At 44.9% G+C, this 19974-nt stretch overlaps 1 protein-coding gene across 5 annotated transcripts in view; it reads left to right on the plus strand.

Annotated features, from left to right (window-relative positions):
- The window catches only part of LOC149871028 (septin-11), a 120319-nt gene that overhangs the window by 30512 nt on the left and 69833 nt on the right, over positions 1–19974 (plus strand). Inside the window, exon 1 of one of the 5 annotated variants that reach the window (XM_090032022.1) lies at positions 15425–15447. The exons of the other annotated variants lie outside the window; for them this stretch is intronic. The gene's annotated coding sequence lies outside the window, so the exon portion shown is untranslated. Of the gene's footprint in view, positions 1–15424; positions 15448–19974 lie in introns of those variants that run through there. 5 annotated transcript variants of the gene reach the window in all.

Raw genomic sequence — 19974 nt, forward strand, 5'->3', positions numbered from 1 at the left:
TCCTTTCCAGTACATATATATTTGTGTGTATAGATGCACTATCTGTGCACTCGGATAAATGCGATCTCTTGAATTCCTAGGCAATCATCTACCCACAAAATTGCCACTTCAAACCCTTGCACAAGGCACAAAACCAGAAATGTGAAGAGCATCCTTGAAGATAACGTAGGTAAAACTGGGGAAGATGAGGACACTGCAGGTGCCCGGCCACTGCACTGACAGGGAAGTTGTTTATTGAATGTGCAGAAGATCCTAGGAAAAGGAGCGCGTGCCCTATGTTAGAGAACTGAAAACCTGCATTGTCCTTACCACTCCAACCTTTTGAAAAATATAGAATATTAGAAAGCCATCCAGTTTCTGTGTAGACTCCAAAGGAAGGAAGTGGTAATAAATTCAATGGTAATCAATTGTGAAGTACCTTCACAGTTTAAAACCCACAGTAATTTCCCTAGCCCCTCTAACGTCTTAATTCTGGTTCAGACTCTAAATTCAGTTTACAGTCATTGGAGTTTAGTGTGCCTTTTTCTGTTTTATTTCCAAGTTTTTAAAGAGATCTCTGGTATCTGTTTCCTTCTTCCTTTTGTAGTTACTTAGAAGCTTTAAGCCAGGGATATCAAACCTGGCTCATGGGGGGTTCCTAGAGGGGATGGGGATTGGGTGAATGGGGCATGTGGCCCACTGCTGAATTTCAGGGTATTGAGCCCCGTTGGTGACACATTTCATCAGCAGTGTGGGGCAAGCAATGGCTGTATTATCTTCTGCAGCTACCTGGTGCTGCTTGCCTCACTGCCAGAGGTGGATTTGGATCTGATCTGTGAAGAGCCCTGTAGTCTGAATCTGGCTGGGGATGCCAAAAGACTTTGATAGCCCCACCTTAGGCTGACCACTCAAAGTTGAAGTGCCCTGATTTTTTAGGCAAGGTACTTTGAGTGGATGTGATGTGGTATCTTTTATCAAACCAACTCAGTTATCACATCTACCCAATACCTTGCGTGGCTGTGTCCTTGGACCAACACGGCTATAACCAAAAAGCCTGAATTTTTAGTTCCTTTTCAAAAGCCAGACGAGCAGTTCTGGCTTTAAAAATCCCCCCTACTTGTGTCCAGCCCAAGTACTGATGAGGCCACAGCTTATGAGAACGGGGAAGCAATAGCTTTATTTTTTTGTTTTGACGCAGAAAGCGTAGGATTTTATTAAAAGCAGAAAATGGTGCCTTTCAAGCATGGTTCTTTTATACTGGATAACCTAAAAAACCCTTAACACTTGGAATATTTAGTGTACACCTGCCACTGAAGATCTTTTATCACAGAAAATGCTACACAGTCTCATTCTGTTTCATCTTTCATTAATATTTGAATACACGACACTTTAATAAGGCAGCTGAAGCAAAGCAGGAGTTTCTGCAAGTATCTGATAACAGCAAGGTGAGAATTAATCAGCATTCTAGTGCAATCTGCTATATATAAAAAAAAAAAATAATTGGCATTTTAAAGTTCTGTTTGACCTAATTTGCAAGTCTTTTCTTACCGTGCAGTTGGAAGTCTGGATTAGTCGTACATTAGGAATATGCCTATACAAATGTATGGCCTGTTTTTGTTTTTTGTTTTTCAAGATGCTGAGCACTCTGACTCCCATAAGAGTCTATAAGAGCTGAAGGTGTTCTGTGTCTTTTGGAATACCAAACTTTTAAGGCTTGATTCTACTTCTTCCTTTGGTGCAAGACTGTACTAAAACAACTAGTCCCAAAGCTGTGGTGTAAGGACCTCTACAGAAATCAAGGGACCCAGGAATCAGGGATTCTGCCTACCTGGCTAATATAAATTTGATGCAGCCCAGTGCTGGGATGGAGTTTGGATGCTCCTGGGAGAATACAGGTATAATTGGGTGCTGCTCTACTTGATTAGTATTACAGTAGCTTCTAGTATCCAGAGGCAGTTAGGCACAGTTTTACTGCAGAGTACCCTTGAGGTTGCTCCTAAACTTCTGGAAGAGCCTGAGGTGTCTACCTAGTTAGCTTGGCATAAAGGGACACTAAGCTTAGGGACAGGTTTGAATTGGGTATAAATATTGGTCGGTGAAAAAGCAATCTTGCTTGATGTGGAGAGGCTAAAAGGAATTGGAATTCCCCACATCTGCAGAAATATGAATGTCTATGTTGCATACCTAAAAATTGATTCAAGACTAAAACAAAATCTCCGATTCAGTTACCCCAGGGGTGGGCCAAATACAGCCTGGGGGCTGGATCTGGCCCGCCAGGCCATTCTATCCAGCCTGCGGGGCCCCTAAAAAAAATTAGAAAATTAATATTTTATTTGCACCTAGCTGCGTGTCAAAGATGACAGCAGCCAGGGGCAGTAGGAAGATGACAGCAGCCAGAGGAAGCTAGTGGCAGGATCCAGCAGCAAGGTCTGCCCAGCCCTTGCCCCCAACCAGAAACCCCTGCCTAGCAGAGGCTTCTGGCCTGGGACTATGGGGTTGTTCCTGTTTCTCTGCACTGGAAAGGGAATTGCAGACCTCAACAGTTTGCCAGTACTCAGTAAGCGGCTCTTCGCACAAAATAATTGCCTGCCCCAGAGTTACCCCCAACGGTTTGAAGAAATCTGGATCCTTGCAGTTGATTTCAGTCTAATGGGCTAACTTGAATCATAGAATCAATGAGTCGGAAGGGACCTAGACAGATCATCGAGTCCGACCCCCTGCCATGGGCAGGAAGGAGCATTGAGGGTGGCAGGCTCCACCCCAGCCAAGTGCCTATCCAGTTTCCTCTTGAAGATTGCCAGGGAAGGTGAGAGCACCACCTCTCTGGAGCCTATTCCAGGCTCTGGCCACCCATACAATGAAGTAGTTCTTCCTAATATCTAACCTAAACCTATCCTCCCTCAGCTTGTGGCCATTGTTCCTGGTGTCTCCAAGGGGGGCCCTGGTGAACAGACTTTCCCCGAGTCCCTGCTGGTGGCCCCTGATAAGGTTGTAGGCAGCCACAAGATCCACCCCCCCTCAGTCTCCTCTTGTGGATACTGAAGACATCCAGGTCCCTCAGCCTCTCCTCATAGGGGCGGGCCACAGAGGCCTTGTAACTGTCTTTGACTTGCTGGAGGTCATGAGTAAGCTCCACTGACTTCAGCTGAGTTTACTTGCGTCCCACTGAGGAAGCGTATTGCTTTGGATCTGGAAATTCCTTAACTTTGGGGAAAATTCAGATGTGGCTCTAAACTTTGGCTCTGGGCCACCACTGTAACAGATTGCTTGTAAACCTGACAATTTTAATTTACAAGGTATCTGAGCTGAAAGCTGAAATGGACCCATTTCTCAAGGGGGAAAAAAAGTGTAAAACTGTCCAGGACACATGCTGATTGCTGTAGCGAGAAAGGGATGAGTGAGTTTGTTTAGAAAGTTTGTAATGTGTTTGCCAAAAAAAGATAAAAATTTGTTTAAAGCAGATGTCTAGAGGTTCTCCTCCCTTATCAGTCTAAAATAAATGTTTCAGTGGACCTATATATTTTCATCCTTTCAGAATTTACTGTTCATACTCTGTATCTTGTATTCTGTAATTACTTCTTGCTGGGCAACTGAGAGGCAGTGAGGACTTGGTGTGCAGAGCAGGTGGGACTGAGGGTTGCGTTCTGTTTGGAGATCTGTCATTAGCTTACTGGATGATCATATTCTAATCCAGGCATAATTTTCCTCTTGGTATGAAGTACTTTGAGAACTGTGAATCAAAAGACTTTCGAATAGCCTTCCTCTTAAGTGACAAAACTCCTACTTAATGATTTATTGGACTGAATTCTGCTGCTTTGTTGAAGGCTTTTTAGGCTAGCACTTATATAGTAAAAAGAGCCAACTATATGTTTAAGAATATTTTAAGGAGCAACTTGGAGGTGGCAAGCCTTAATATTGAACAGCATAAACAAGCTAACTACAGGTACTCCTCATTTAACGTTGTCCCGGTTAACGTTATTTTGTTATTATGTCACTGATCTATTGGAGAACATACTCATTTAAAGTTGCACAATGTTCAGTTATAATGTTGGTTGGCTGCCACCTGCTAGTAGGTAACTACTGTGACATAATTGGATTTGCTTAGTCGCACTTTTTCCAGAACGTAACTACGACATTAAGTGAGGAGCAGCTGTAGTTTGGGTGGAGTTGCTCTGTGTTTATGTTGGTGTAACCAAGGACAGCATTAGGCCAAAAGCATTTCTGAAACTTAGTGGAGTTTCTGGTTCTAGGTCTAAACTAATCAAACGGCAAAGAAGAATTTGGAGGGGTGTGGGGGAGGAAATGGGACATGGCTCGTGTGTGTGTGTGTGTGTGTGTGTGTGTGTTTTTTAATAAAGTATATGTAAGTGCTTTCTGGTCCCAACCCAGGCACCACTTTCCTCCAAAGACTTTTTGCATCATGCTGGGAGTGAATGGTCAGCAGGACAGGCTTTCCGTGGTTTTCATGGCTTTAGTGGAGAGAGACTTGGTTTTGGGTTTGTTTTTTTTAAGGAAAACATTTTAATTTTATTTAAACCTTTGAGAGAACCAGATGGAAAGAAAACCAAATAAAATAGTCTTAGAAGACTCTGAGTATAAATCCAGGCAGCCTAAACATAATATCAAATATATACCGCAAAGGGAAATATGGGTTTCACACTGTTCAAACTGTTCAAAAGTTGATCAGTGGTTTTATATCAAAAAGTGATTCTTTTTCTTTTTGCAGTTGGTTCTTGGTTCAAATATGCTGTGAAAGATTCTAACCTAGGAGTTAAAGTATACTTTTCTTTCCCCATCCAAACAAAAACCGACTGTTCGTTTTCACTACTCTTCTGTGCTGAAATAGCAGCCACTCAAGAGTCCAGTGAGCTATTAAACTTGGGTTGTAAACTCTGGGACAGGAGTCATTGTTTTGTTTTGTCTCTTGTGCCATGCCTAATGGAGTGGGGCCGTGATTCACAGTTGCCACATTTTCACTTCCAAAAAAAAGAACACCTGTTGCGGGGGAGGGGGGATATGACTGGGGTTGTGGCAGTGATGTGGCAGTGATATGGCAGTGCCCTGTCTGCCCATTCTGTTGTCCCTTGCTCCCAAACCGCTGCCACCCCTCACTCCCAACCTGCTGCCCCTGTCCTGACCAGGCTAGAGTGCAGTGGCTTGGAGTAAGTCCAGCCCCAGGGTGAGGCGGAGGGAAGAGAGGCTTGTGACACCCTGACTACCCGTGCTGCACCAGGATGCCTAGCTAGGTCCCTCTTTTCCTCTCCCACAGCATCTCCTGGCTGCTCTGTCCCTGCAAACACAGGCACAAGACCCTGTGCTGTGGGCTCTGCCATGGCCCTCAAAAGGCCCCCTGTCCCCTTACCATGCTGGAGGGGGCAGGCAACACTCCAGCCTGCCAACCCAGGCTTAACCTGTTAGCAGCTCCCTGCCTACAGTTGGCCCTATCTCTGTTCCCACCAGCAGGGCAAAGCAAAAACTCGAACATTTGCTCAGATTTGAAAAAACCTGCCTGGACTGAGATAGCAGGACTCAAAAAGAGGACATCTCTGGGAAAACCTGGACGTATGGTAACCCTTATGGTTTGTGATTCGAACTGTTGGCTGCTACAGTCATACAAATCATTGATGTGGCTCTTTGCCAGATGTAAGGAGCCTCTTTGTGACTATATAAGAATGGGAGAGATGTGCAGTCTCTAGGCCTAAGGTTTGTCCCCTCATCCTGCCTTTGGGGTTCATAGTGTCCCAAACACCATATTTAGATTTGTCCAAAGGGATGTGGAGCATACGGAGCAGTCACGAACCAGTATGGCTCGCCATAGGGGCAGAACCCTATTAGATTACTGTGAGCCCTGTTACAGCACCTCCCTCGGGCATCCCCAACTCTGGTGGTACCTGCTTCTTCCTCTGGGGTCCTGCTGCCCTGCATCTAAACTGGAATAGTGGGATGCTTTCAGTACTTTTTTTACAACAAGCTGTCTAAACAAGTCAATCTGCAGTAAAAATAACTCTTAAAGTTGCAGGAAGAAAAGCAATACCTGGGAGCTGGCCTACTGCTTTGGGAGACCGGACTCCAGTGGGCCTGTCTGCCCAGTACAAACCACTGGTAGGGCTGAGTAGAACTGGGCCCTGGACAAGAAGCCGTCATTCGCCTGTAAGCACATAGCAAGTGTTTGAAACAGCAGACCCCAACTGTTTCAGTTCATTAGATAACTAATAAATGGCATATATGTAAAATGAAAGGCAGGTTACATGTGCACTTTACAGACCAACTAAATCAGAGATGTATCTGAGTGCTTTCCCATGGATCTTGTGGCTCTAGGTCTAATTGTGATAGTAGCTCTGCTTCTGGAAACTCAAAGCTAGTGCTAGCTGTATGATCTCACAGTTGTGTTTCCATAGCTCTGGCCTACAGTACAATCTCTTGCCCTTTTCCCTGTTTCAAGGGGAGGAAATTGCCTCCTGGAAATTGCTCCTGGCATCTGTACTGTTACAAAGGCCATTGGGACACCCTGCCCCTCCTCTTCCATCTATTGCCATATATGGCAATTTTTGGCGCTGTTTTTTTAAAAGCAACCACAGGAATTCAGCCTGATTTCCTTAGGCAGGTCCTTTATGAGCTGCCTGAGGCCCTAGCATCTGGAGAATGCTAACTCATTGGAATCTGCAGTGGGGCCTGATCACCTTTTGATGGCACTAATCCCAAAGGCTGCAGTTTCTAAATCACTTCAACAATCCATGATCTCCTTTGGGTGTCTGTTTTTTAATAAGGCAAAGCCTGAGCTGCCCATGTGAATGGTGTCCTAGCTTTGGGAAAGATGCTTCCTGAGAGTGAGTAATTGTGGAGCTGGTCAGGGTGTTGTGGAGCTCATTTGTGTGAACTCTGGTTCTGCTCTGTTACTCTTCCCTAGGAGCAAGGTGTACTTCTCCCTAGGTAACCCTTGTCTTCCAGGATTTACCTTGCCTGTAACAGGGTAACTGCCATATGAAGTGATCTCACTAGGTGCTTTTTTTTCAGAACAAGTCCTGATATATGTAGCTGTATTCAGCTGGGCAGGAATTGTAAGCAGCTTGTATTGGAAGTGTGCAAAAAGTGCCTGGATCTGTCTATGTGAATGTCTTTACTGAGCAGGGTAGTGGCCTGAGCTGGGCTAACCAAATGCTTTTTATCTACTGCAACAGCACTGTTTTGAGGCTACAGATTTAACCTGATATGCAGGTCATGTGCATCAAATCTTATACATGCAGCTGTTTTTGTTTTAAGAAGGACTGAGATGAAGGAAGCCTGAGATTTGCAGCTACGTTGTGGGTAGCCAGCATAGTGGCTGATTTCCCTGATTTCTTTTTTTTTAAGCAGTAATCCTGCCAAAGTTTGCAATGGGCTTCCAAAAGCTCTCCTTGAACAGTGTGTGAGAACAAAATGAAGTGGTTTCTTGTCCCTATCTTCCTCACTTGGCCACACCCTCCAAACAGGGTTGTAAGAATTTGAATTCTAGCAGATGGATCCCCTTCCCAATAACTTAACTGAACATGAGTGGCCAGAACAGACTGTTTCTCCTCCATGTTATTATAGTTAGGAGGATGGAAAATGCATTGGAAGCATCTGAAAAACTTCTTGGAAATAATCTTCTTTTTTTTTTTTCTTCCTCCTGATCTAAAAGCACAACAAATTCTTATGATTGAGTTCATTTTCATATTCCCTGGCTGTTAGCAGTGGCAGAAACTGTCATAAGTCTTGGCAAAGGGATAGTGACTTAAAAATAACACTCTCTAGAGAGTTTATTCAGTTGTTTTTCAAAAGCAGCAAGAGTGGTCATTCACAGCCCAACTCTTGGCAAACGCCAACATTCATCTGCAGGAATGGATGCTGGCTCTAGATGAATCCTGTTACAGAGCTCTGGATAATGAATCCTGCAGCATGCTATGTAGAATAATTTATGCTTTAGAACGACATGTATACATGTGGGTGATAGCATCTCAAACCCGAACAAACAAACTGAGCAGTGAGAGGACTAGAGGTAAAAATGCCCGTGTCTTAAAACATTCAATTGCTTCCACAAAGTGCTCTTCAAACTGAAATGTGGTAGTAAACAAACCACATTAATAACCTTGCATCTGTGCTTTTTCAAGTGTAAGAAGTGAAGGGCCAAGTAATCTGGGGAGAAGCTTCCATTGCGGACCACTCAGTCAGCCTTTACAATATCTCTCTGGTCATTCTGAATATGATCTTTTCAATCCCAGGCCATCAAAAGTGCCAATACGCAATCAGTTTATCATGAGGAAAAAAGGAGATGGGGCTTCCCTAAATGTCAGTTGCTCTACAGTAGCACTCTGTAGTCACCACTGTACCCTTGGAGGAGGAGGGGGGGGGACTTAGTGGGTGACGTAACTGTTAAACTCTTAATGAAAGAGAAGTAAATGTCTTTACCCATGGTATGTACTATAGTCCTGTTCATTTCTTTGTCTTCTGGGCTCTGCTGCTAACAGTGGGTGCCAATGAGCAATAGACTCCAGGCTTGTAGGCTGCTAATCTTGTCAGATGCTTTTAATTGCTTCATGAGCATCAGACCTAACAGCTGCTCTGCAAAAGCTCTCTGCTGCCTTTTTTTTGCAAAGTGCTACACATGTCACTGAGCTATGTCGCAAACAATAATACAGTATTGTTACCCCATGTTCCCATAAGATTTTAAGGTACCTGCTCTCGTTTTATCACACACTGTGATGTGTGTATAATGTCTGTATACACAACCAGTAGACTGAGGGGCACCTATGTGAATAGTTTCATTTGCTGCAAGGGAAATGAGGGAGGGGGGAGGGAGGACATAAACTGATTTGGTAGCATTTTACATTTCCATGACTTAAAAGGTTGACAGAAGAAATGGGCTCAATTTAATAAGCTAGTGAATAAAATCAGCATACAGATTTGTAGGTGACATAAGATGCAATGGAAGAAGACTTCCCCCACCTCAGAATTTATTACTAATGTTTTTGCCTTTGGGTCACCACCTCTCTTGATCCAATCTCACAGCAAACCTCCCCACCCTGTCCCAACATTAGGCACAGCTCCATGGCCATCTCCCCTCTTAAGCTGCTTCCCAGACATGCTGCAGAGACACCCAAGTTAGCTTTGTGCATGCTGGCTTTGTAGTATCAGTTCTGTCTCTTGGCACTAAACCAGTTGAGCTGCCCCCTGTTTGGGAGGCAGTGTGTGCAGGGGAGTGTGGAATCTATTCTAGTGTGTAAAGAATCAGGCTCCTCTGTTGCATTCATCCTTGCCACCCCAGCCTCTATGTGACCTACTGACTGAAAACTCCTACTCTAAGCTACAGTCCCACCGATGGTCTGTTTTTCTAGTGGACAAGCATTTAAATTGCTTTCAGACCAGACCTATGTTGCAGAGTTGCTGGCCCAACCGTCAGTCTGGGACTTGATGCAAGATCCATGACTGACATACCAGCAAAACTGTATTGTTGCCAGGACAAGCTGTGTCTACTGGCATAGCTATTCCAAGGGCAGACCTAGCCTTCTCTTCCAAAAATAATTAATGCCAGAACTGAATGACCTTATTCTTGAACCGTTAACATGCTAGAACAGGCCAAATGCATTCTGGGTGCAGCATCGCATTTCAAAAGTCTGAGTCTCAAATACGTTTTCTTGGCTATAGACATTCTGAGCTTTGTAGTGCAGGTTTAAGGCATAAACATTTTTACACTTAATTTTGAAAGAGACCTTTTTTCCCTTTTTCTAGCCTTTTATCCTAGAATGCATGTAGGTGGTGATTTGCTGCTGTTTTAATAATAACTATCTACTATAGATATCCAGCTATGATTGACAAGATAAAATTCAACAATCCTAAAATGTTCCTGAGCTTTGAAGTATCTCATGAGATTTGCTTCTGTACAGAGCTGTTGTTGTTGTTCTTATTTTTTTTAAACAAAGGCATAAAAAATCCACTTCTATAGCAACTGTTTCTATTAATGGCAAGAATTACTGAAATTCTCCAATAATTCAAAAGTGTATGGTGGCTTTTTAGAACCTACAAATCTGTACGCTGATTTTATTCACTAGCTTATTAAATTGAGCCTGTTTCTTCTGTCAACCTTTTAAGTCATGGAAATGTAAAATGCTACCAAATTAGGCTGTTTTATTTTTATTTTTTTGGTTGTATTTTGTTGTCATATTTTAAAAACGTATTTGTACCGTCAGTGTTGAATCCATAAAAAAAAAAAATAGAGCCCTTGTTTGCCATGAACATATAGCATATATTCAATATAGTTCTGCATCTGTTACAAGTAGAGAGCTATTCATTATTCTGTCCCAGCAGTAACAGTGGATAAATTCTAAATGACTATGCAGTATCATCAATTGGGAAGACTTCCATAGCATGTGTTGACTAGTGATATGTATAAACAGTAACATTAGTGGTGCCTAATAGCTCTTTATGGGAAATACAGATTATTTGATTTTATCCTTGGATAGTCTTCTCCTTTTGTAAATGTATCTGTAAACTGTCTATCCAGTGAAATATCTATATATTCTATTGGAGCAATTGGGGTGGGTACTAGGAACAAAGTATGGTGGTGCTTGATTTTGATTTTAATATAGTCTCTTTTCCCTCTCTCTCAGTACTGTGATTATTGGTCATTTGCTTGAAAACAAAAAGCTTGCTGAGCCTCTGATGCTGAATTCCAGAAAGCCTTTAATTTTGTGAGATGTTTCTTTCATGCAGAGTTGGTTAGGGGTATTCTTATTCAACATTATGTGTGGGACAGGCCCTGCACACAAGAGACAAGCTGCTTATCTGAGGCTGGGGGAGGGCTTTGCGAGTGACAATAGACTTTGGGTCAGGTCATCAGTATTCTTTCGTAGCACAAATGTAAGTTTATGGTTATAGGATGCATGCAGTTAGTTTCTAGACTAAATCCATTAATTTGAGGTTATTTATGCTGTTTCCTGGAAATAGCATTTCCTGCTGTAGGTTGTTATTTTTTTACTTGCAGGTATTTAAATAACACCTAAGGTCACCAGAATTGAACTGAACCATGATGCTGAAAGAGACTAGAAGAGATCTTTGTGGCCAGTGAACCTACTTCCCTGTGTTCACAGGAAGCCATTTATTCAAAGGGTCCACAAGATTGTTCACTCTCACTCCTGTCATGCCACTGCCACAAAACACCCTATGGTAAAGAGTAGTGGTTTTCAGCCTTTTTCATTTGCAAATCTTAAAAAAAAAAAAATCAAATGGAGGTACAGAGAATGTGGGTATATACATACTTTTGATTAATCATAGTTATCTTTTGAGGACCCCTTAGACATAGTCTACAGACCCCTAGGGGTCTGCAGACCACAGGTTGAAAACCACTGTTATAGAGGTAGAGTAGAGACCAAGGCACTTCCAATGCCTTAGGTTGCTATGTCAGAACATTTGCTAGGTTAACGTCTGTGCTCAGGTAGTCCTAGACAAGGAACCAAACTTGGGCTACGGAAGAAGGCAAAAACCGATGGTCCTTATCAATCTGATTTGAAAGAAAGGAGGAAAAAGAGAGCTTTCTTGCCTTCCAGTTTTCTTCCCATATGTATTTGAATGCATTTATATATAGTTAGCTTCACTGTTTATCCTACCCCCTGTTTGTGGGGGTGACTCCCACAGTGACAATAGAGAGATTTTTATGAAGTAGAAAGGTGCAATTCTTCTCTCTTTCCTCTGTATCCCAGTACTTCCTAAGAGACGGACATAGTCACGCTCCCTTTGTCCCATATCCGTGTTGTAAGATCAATGGAACAGTAGGATATTGGAATTGAAAACATGGTTTGGACTTGAGTGTTTTTACAAAAAGAACCCTACTTACCATGAAAAGCACATTCTGGCTTTCCCGTGGCTTTCTGCAAGTGGAAATCAGACATCCTAAAATTGTTGACCAGACCTATGCATGTGTATGCTTTGAGACCACATAAATATACTAGGGGAAAGCAGAGGATGACTTGTGGGCTATGTTTTAACTCTGGCTGTTCAGAAAGTATTAATATCTGGGCTGAAGCTGTGGCATGAGGTTGTTTCAATCCTACAAAGAAGAGGAAATGCAGAAAGCTGTTGGAACCTGCTGTTGGTCTTTGTGCTGACCACAAGCTAGACCTGTTCTTAGTCATTTTCAGGCCTGCACGTGTCACCGTGGCCAAATGGGTTTGTTGCAGTCCTGATCACTGTAAAATGCAGGGCGTTCCTTCCTGTGTGTGTATTTGTTGAGCAGGTTTTAGGGCTTGAATTTTTCTCAAATTCAAATGGTTGTTTAGGCTGGCTTAGTTGCTGTTTCAGTTGTATCCCCTGGATTCAGATAAACGCATAACTATTGGAGGGAAAAAGAAGACTCAGTGGCAGCCCCTTGCATAGATGCCTTGGCTGTTGCACCTTCCTCTCACTTGCTCCAGATCCACACCTCCAGCATGTAGGAAGCTTGTTCTGAGGAACTGCCACTTCTTTGTTGAGGATCAACTAAATGCTACCTTAAATAAGATCCTGTACCTGTCCTAAAACACTGTGCAGCTTCCTACTAATGAAGGATAGCTATATTTGGTGCAGTGCACATGCATGCACACATCAAAAGAATTTAAAGTTTTTAAATACATAACCCTAATTCTAGCATTTAAATTTTGCTGTACAACCTTAATTTTCCCCCCTTGTGCGTGCACATTATGCATGCTGTAGCCACTAGTTGCATGATCACACTTTTTTTCCCTCCCCCTCTCCCACAAAAACCCTGCCTCCTTTCATTGGGGAACCTAGAGAAAGGGAATTTTATTTTTATTTCCTACAGCAGGGGCAGGCAAAATATGTCTGCAGGCCGGATCCAGCCCGTGGAGAGTCTGTCTGGCCCGCAGTGGGTCCCTTGGTGCTGCCTGGCGGAGGTGCTGCTTGGTCATGGAGCGTCCTGCTGCCCCCTGGGGACACCATGTGGTTGGGGCGGCTTTGCGGCTGGACTGCCTTTCTAGGCAGGCCAGGTGGCGGTGGCTCCTCCTTCCTGTTGCCACCACCGTTGGCCCCTGCCCCACAGTAGCAGTGGGGACCAGTGCGGTGCAGCCTCAACCCTGCATGCCCCACCTACTCCGGGCTTACCCATCTGGGCTGAGCAGCAGCAGCACAGGACAAATCACTACTCAGTGCAGGGCAAAAGTGCCCCCCACCCCGCCACTGCCAGCCCTTCCTGGTATAGTTGCCCAGAGCCTGTGCTAGGCTGCCTTGTGTCTATGCCACATTACCACCACTTCTGGGGTGCCTGGTGGGACAGCGGTGGTAGTGCAGAGCAGACACAGGGCAGCCCTGCACAGGTGGCCACACCAGGAAGGTCTGACAGTGGCAAGGGGCCACTTTTACTTTGAGCTAAGCAGCCATTTCTCTCCTGTGCCACTGTTGCTTAGGCTGGGCCCTGGTGCCTGCTCTGGGCTCCCCTGTCTGGACTGAGCAGCAGTGGTGGCAGTCGAGCAGAAACTGTTTCATGGTTTCATAGATGTTAGGGGCTGGAAGGGACCTTACTTTTCTCAGTGCAGGGGGAAAGTGGCCCCTCCCCTTCATCACTGCCGGGCAGTTCTTGGTGCAGCCACCTGGAACCCACTCTGCCATGTGGCTCCATCACCACTGCCTCTGGGCTGCCTTGCAGCTGCTCTGCATTGTCACTGCTGCTGTGTTGAGCAGCCCGGAGGCAGCGGTGATGGAGCCGCACAGCAGCCCAGTGTGGTGCGGGCTCTGGGTGGCTGCACCAAGAACTGCCTGGTGGTGGCGAGAGGGAAGGTCTGATTTTTACCCTGTGCTGAGCAGCACTTTTGTTCTGCAATGGTGCTGCTCGGCCTAGATGAGTGAGTCTGGAGCAGATGCAGGGCACATGGGGTCAGGGCTGCGTGCGCTGGTCCCCACTGCTACTGCAGGGCTCAGGTGAGCAGTGGTGGCTGCTGGAAGGAGCTGCCTCGGCCCCGCTGCATGCCCAGGGGTGGCAAGATGTACCACGGCCAAGTGGTGCAGAGCGGGTGCAGGTTGCTCTGGAGCTGTGTGCTCTTGGCATGGTGGGGAGGCACTACAAGGTGTGCAGGCTCCGGGGGGGGGGGGGCGGGTGCTGACCAGCTGTGGGGGGTTACATGCACACCCATGTACCTTCAAACCCGTCTTATGCCAACAGCCACACATACTCCTGCACTCCCCCCTACACCCCACATACATACACATCCACACCCTCCCACAGTATACAAGAGTAAGACTTCACTTTAAGTTATTATGCAGTCATTTGCATATATACAGGACAAATCAGGACAAAACTATTTTTTAAAATAAAAATAAAATATATTATTACGGATGTTTGATTTTTTTTTTAGTATTAAATTTGGGGGGGGGGGGGTTGGGGGTTTTTTCTGGTCCCAATATGGCAGACCACCTTCCCAAAAGGAGTACTTTCAGGGGCAAGGGGAGGGACTTCTGGTGGCAAAGGTCAGAGGTTAGGGGCAGGACTTCCAGCCCCAAGAAGATGACCAGGGGGTAGAGAGCTAGTGCCATTGTGGCCCTCAGCAGCTCACCAAAACTTGTTAAGCTGCCCGCCAGCTGAAATAATTGCCCGCCCCCCCCCCCTTTTTGTATAAGGATCTGCAATGTCTGTAATAGTTTTTTAAAGAAAGTTGCCTATTGACTGCCTTAAGATGCAGTGAGCTGTTCCCATACACAATGCATACTATATTTTCTTGACATGAGTAAGCTTTTGACAGCCCCATTCTACCCTGGGGACTAGTGTTTGATAGACCTGTGGGAAGCGATAAGAATTTGCTTTGACCAGTTTGGAGGGACAGTGGTTCGATTTGGTGATTCGAATCACTGTCCCAATTTGATTCTGTGCAGACTCAAGAGCTATGAAGGAAAAGATTGTGTTGTCAGTAGAGCAAACTGTGAAAGGCTACGCAGGACTGTAGAATGGTTTTTATATTATTATTATTATTATTATTATTCTTCACTTCTAATAAGATTCTCACCTGGCACCATCCCCTCCTTAATTTTACTATAATTTGCAGATGACCTGTAGCCATTGAAGCATGAGGGAAGACCACCTCCCTCCATGGCAAAAACTTCATGCAAACGCTGCTGGTCAGCTTCATTGTAAAGATTCATAGCCAGACAGGAGGCAACAACATTTTCCTTTTGTCTCACCACGGTGCCTGCAAAGCCTTGCTAGGCTGATTTGTTCCAGATGGGAAACTGCCTGGCTAATTTGGCCTTTGCCTTGATTTGCCTGATGCAAGCTCCTCCTGCATCAGCTCATCCAGAATTAATTTGCTGATAAAATTAATTGTACCCAGACTGGACTGTTTCCAGCCATGGAGGTCTGGCAATGCCTGAAGGGGGGAAAGCACCAAGATGTCAGAGTGCTAGCCAGTACCATGTACAACTCTGGCTACATTGAGAGAATCTATGCTTTCTGTTTTCCTTTGTTTCCTGCTTCAGGTATGGACATATTTTTACTTGTGCATGCTGCATTTCTCACTCTCCTGAGTGAGTATCAGGCAAAGGTCCTCCCAAGCCAAGCTATTCCCTATGCTAGTTGTGGGTAAGGTATGCTGTTTCTGTAATTTGTCATGCACAAAGGAGTGATGTGGCCAACCTCCCATCCAGCTGCATTTGATTCCCCAGCCGGAATGATTAGCTATCTATTTATAGCTAGGTCAGCTGGTGGAACACCTGGATGCTTATCTTGCTGGGGTCATCTGACTTCCTGCCCTTTTGGCAGGGGCTGGACCTGATGATCTTGTGAGCATCCCATCCAGCCCTAATGTCTATGAAATCTGAAAGAGGAACTTTTGAACTTTTGAGCCAGTCCTGTGGAAGGCTCAAATTCATGCCTCTGGAACTGCAGCAGGAGCTTGGCTGTTGCAGGTCCTTCTGGCAATATCTGCAGACTTCTTTATTTTTGAGGGTGTGAAATGTGAGCATGGGAAACTTTGTCTTGAGACTGAGAAGACAGTTCTTCTGGTTCATGTGTGGGTGGAAGGGGAATCTGCTGCTATTTCAAGTCTAATGATTTCTGCATTGTATTTCTCAAGTGATGTCAAGATCACCTAGGATCTTTGATGGATTATCTTTTTAAATTGCTCAGTAAAAATTCAAGGCAGGACAGGGAAACAGGCTGGCAAGAGAGCCTTTGTGAACTTTGATTTGCAGTTAATGAAACACCCTGCCACATAAGGACAGTTCCTACAACAGCCATAAAACTAGGCTCCTGGAAGTCTTCATTGCATTCCCTAGTTATCTCTGTGATAACATTTGCTCCATCCATTGCTGTGGAGGCTCAGTTATCACAATCATAATGCATTTAGGGAATTTTTAACATTTTGGAATATCTGAGTTTTCCCTGGTGTCCCATTCAGAGTGCCTTTCTAATAACTTGGAATATCAACAGGATTACACTGGGTAATCAACTGCTTTGCTGGTCTGGTACTCTGAGAGTGATGAATGTGAGGAGTACTGTGGGAACATTCCTTAATTCAGGCTGCATGTGAAAAGAATGTTTTCTTTTGCTGTTGCTCAAGTCCAGAAATGTTAACCGTCTGTCTCTCGGTACAGCAGAAGTCAAGAGGAGGAAGAATAGACTAAGCTAAGGTAGCCTTGTAGTTCTAGGGTTTTTTTTTATATTTTTGCCAATGTTATGACTGTACATCTCAGCCTTGTATAAGATTCTCTTTCCTTGGTACTCGTGCCCTATTGTGCAGTTAACATTTTTTCAAACCAACCAAGTCGCCCACCCTGAGGATCTTATTAGCTCTTGTTTCCCTTCCCCCCCCCACCTGCCCCAGCTCTAAAATACGTACTTCAGCTAATGTTGGTAAGTCACGTAACAACAAAAAGACTTTGAAAAGAATGTTTTAGATAAAATAAATATACAAAACCTAGGAAACTCTTGAAGCTGGCAAAGAGCACTATTTTCCCTTCAGGTGCCCTACAGGTTTGAATTCTACAATAAATGCTTTGGGCAGGTGGAGCAGGTGGAGGGCAGCCTGAAGTTGGAGCCCTACACTCTGAAGCAGGAGCCACCTGGCTGCAGCTTTCCCTTCCCTGGAATGGGGCAGGAGGAGGAGCTGCCAGAGGTTGGTGCAGGAGGTGGTTAAGCAGCACATGGGCAGCTGCAGCAGCAGCAAGAGCAGCCCTGACAGGGAGCTGTGTGCACTGGACCGTGCTTTCTGTGAGCATGGTGAAGTCTACCGTAGGCAGGAGTAGGTGGGACTCAGCCCCACCTCGTATGCTGTGGGCTTAGCCACAGGCCAGATATAAATTGATGGGTCAGATCTGGCCTGCAGGCTGAATTTTGCCCACTTCTGTTCTACCTTGTGTTGTAACATCAGAGTTTTTGATAAATTGCAATATAAGTTCAGCTTAATGATTTTTAAAACAACATCCCATTATAGTAAGGAGCAATGCTATTGTACTTCAGAAAATAAAACACATAGGTACTTGCATCAACTTTGCCCTGATAGTTTTGTTGCAGTGCTAAATTGATGGCAAAGTTAGCTTTGTCTGCTGGACTGCAGATGGCTGCCAAATAAAAGGATTGAAGCTGTAGCTGTCAATATACTAAATTCACCATGTACTTTTTCAGAGGAGATTTGTCTTTGCATACAGTAGCATCCAGATCTGCTCATTTGATCATGAGGAGGAAGAATGGGAACTAAGGGGGCCCTCTTTCTCTTTTGTTACCACAGCACAATAAAGACGATCCCCTTCTGCAGCCTAGGCTGCCTTGAATTAAATTCAGGCACTGAACGATACTGAAGTGCCATATCCTGTTACAGATTTATTAGTGAGCCATGGGAGCCACACTACTTCCTAAACCCTTGCCCTTTGAAAAGTTTTGTTCTGGTTGCGTTGCCCCTGTGACTGATGTCTGGAGTATGTAGAAACCCAAGGAAGGCTTGAGAAATCTGAATCTTTGCCAGCTGTTAGTCTGTTACTGTGACTTCTCTACCACTGTATGTCAGATATGAGGGGCTCTGACTCTAAATGAAGTTTATGGGACAGTACAGCAATAGATCAGATTTGGGATCTCACTTTTCTCTGCTTAATTCAGCGTTCCTGTGTGGCTCTCACCATGAGTTTTTTTTTTAACAGTCTTCCTCTATTTGTTTAATAGCCTGTAATATAGCTCTTTCAGCCCCCTTTTTTGGCATAGAGTAGCAGTCATGAGGAGGAAGAAATGGTTTGTATTTTTCAGGCCACTGTGCTGCTGAACGCTGCTTCTGTGATACTGTGGGCTTTCCAACCAGAAAGCCTGCTGCTTTAAATGGTGATGAAATTAACTGCAAATAACCCCCCCCCATGAAAACCTGCTTTTCTCCAAGAAACCCCTGCCCTCCCTCCCAATCATGCTGTTAGATCATGAATCGTTTACCCCATATCTCCTGCAGGCATGGAAAGGCAGAGCTCCATTGGTTTAGGAGAACCATACTGATTTACACCAATTGAAGGTCTGGTCTGTACTATGTCTCTGGCTTTAAGTTTTGAGTGAAAGGCATCTGCATGTGTGGGAAGGGTGACTGGGCTCCAAGGAGATGTACCCTCCCCACCCCTCTTGTGACCCTTGAGAAAATGGGCAAGAATTATTGAACAGGCAGGTGTTGTGGAACAAAGGTAATTTAGCCTTTTCATCTGGAAAGCTTGGTAGTGACTGCAGACTTACGTCCTGTTTCATCAGCACAATACCACAGTTCTAAATGACAGGGTTGCACATTATCTGCCTGACACTGTAGATGCTGGGCCAGTGAGGCAAAAGGCATCTGTTTCTCATTGGACTCTGCCTTTGGAAATTTTTCATGCTTATTTGTAACATTATTCTCTCTTTCTCTTCGCTGGAATGCACATGTGGTCCTTATCCCCAAACTTCAGCTTTTTTCCTTCTTTTTTTTGCTGGTTAGCGATTTGTGACATGAGAGCTGTTAGAGGCATTAGTACTTTTACTCCAAATAGAAATGTTCATGGTTTTTGGAAACATACAGGAGGAAAATGCCTCTTATGTCTGTTCTTGGCAGAAACGGAGCTGTTGCTGCTCTGAGTTTGCACTGACCTCTCTCTGAACAATTTGCCTGCAAGATAAATGTTTTGTTCCCACTCTTTTTACAGCTGTTTTTGAACTGTCAGATTTTTGCTGACTTCTTTTACAATTTCTTTCTGTGCTCTCCTAACTACTGCTGCGTCTTTTTTCTTTTTCTTTGCAGTGTGTCAGTATAAGCTATTTTGGCCCTCCCTCGCTAAGTAAAGACATTAAAAAAGCCAGAGCCTGAATTGATTCAATCTTTGCAGGTTAGTCTAGCCTGCCTAGATTGAACTGGCAAGCAAGTGAACACATATTCATTCACCTTTGATTTCGGAAATGCAGCCACATGCCTGCAGTGACTCAGGCCAGAAGCTGGGGGGCGCTAGAGTGAGCCCTCCCTTCCCTTCCACAGTGGCAGAGGGAAGCAGAGCTGGGGGTAGGGGCATGTGGCCAAAAACCTGGCAGGCTTGAGGATGATTACGGAGGGTTTTAAAACCTCACCCTGGCCTGCAGGGAACCCAGCCATGATGTGTTTGGAGGGGGAAGGAGGAAGCAGCCCTTGTCAGGTTTGGGTGGGAGGAAGGAGTGTGGTCAGACCCGGACGAGATCCGGCCCAGCATGGCCCCCTATGGTAAGGGGGGCAGGGAAGGGGTCTATTTCCCTCCTCCCTCCCCTCTCCCCTGGAACCTCAACCAGGTTCTGCCTGGCCATGGCACAGCAGCCTCTGTCAGAGTCTCTCCCCCCTCGTGGGTCCAGGAGCTGAGGCGTTGCAAGACGCTGGCTGGAATGGCTTCCTAAGACTAAGGGGGCAGGGAGAGGGCTTATTTTCCCCTCCATTGCCTCTCCCCTCCAGGGGATCTCAGTCGGGGTCTGCTAGCCCCGGCCACCACCTCTGTCATTTCACCCCTGGGCAGGCAAAACCTAGCTGGGGTCCCCCAGGGAGAGAGAAG

This window comes from Crocodylus siamensis, chromosome 2, assembly GCF_052110815.1.
Source record: "Crocodylus siamensis isolate JL-2025a chromosome 2, ASM5211081v1, whole genome shotgun sequence".
NCBI lineage: Eukaryota > Metazoa > Chordata > Crocodylia > Crocodylidae > Crocodylus > Crocodylus siamensis.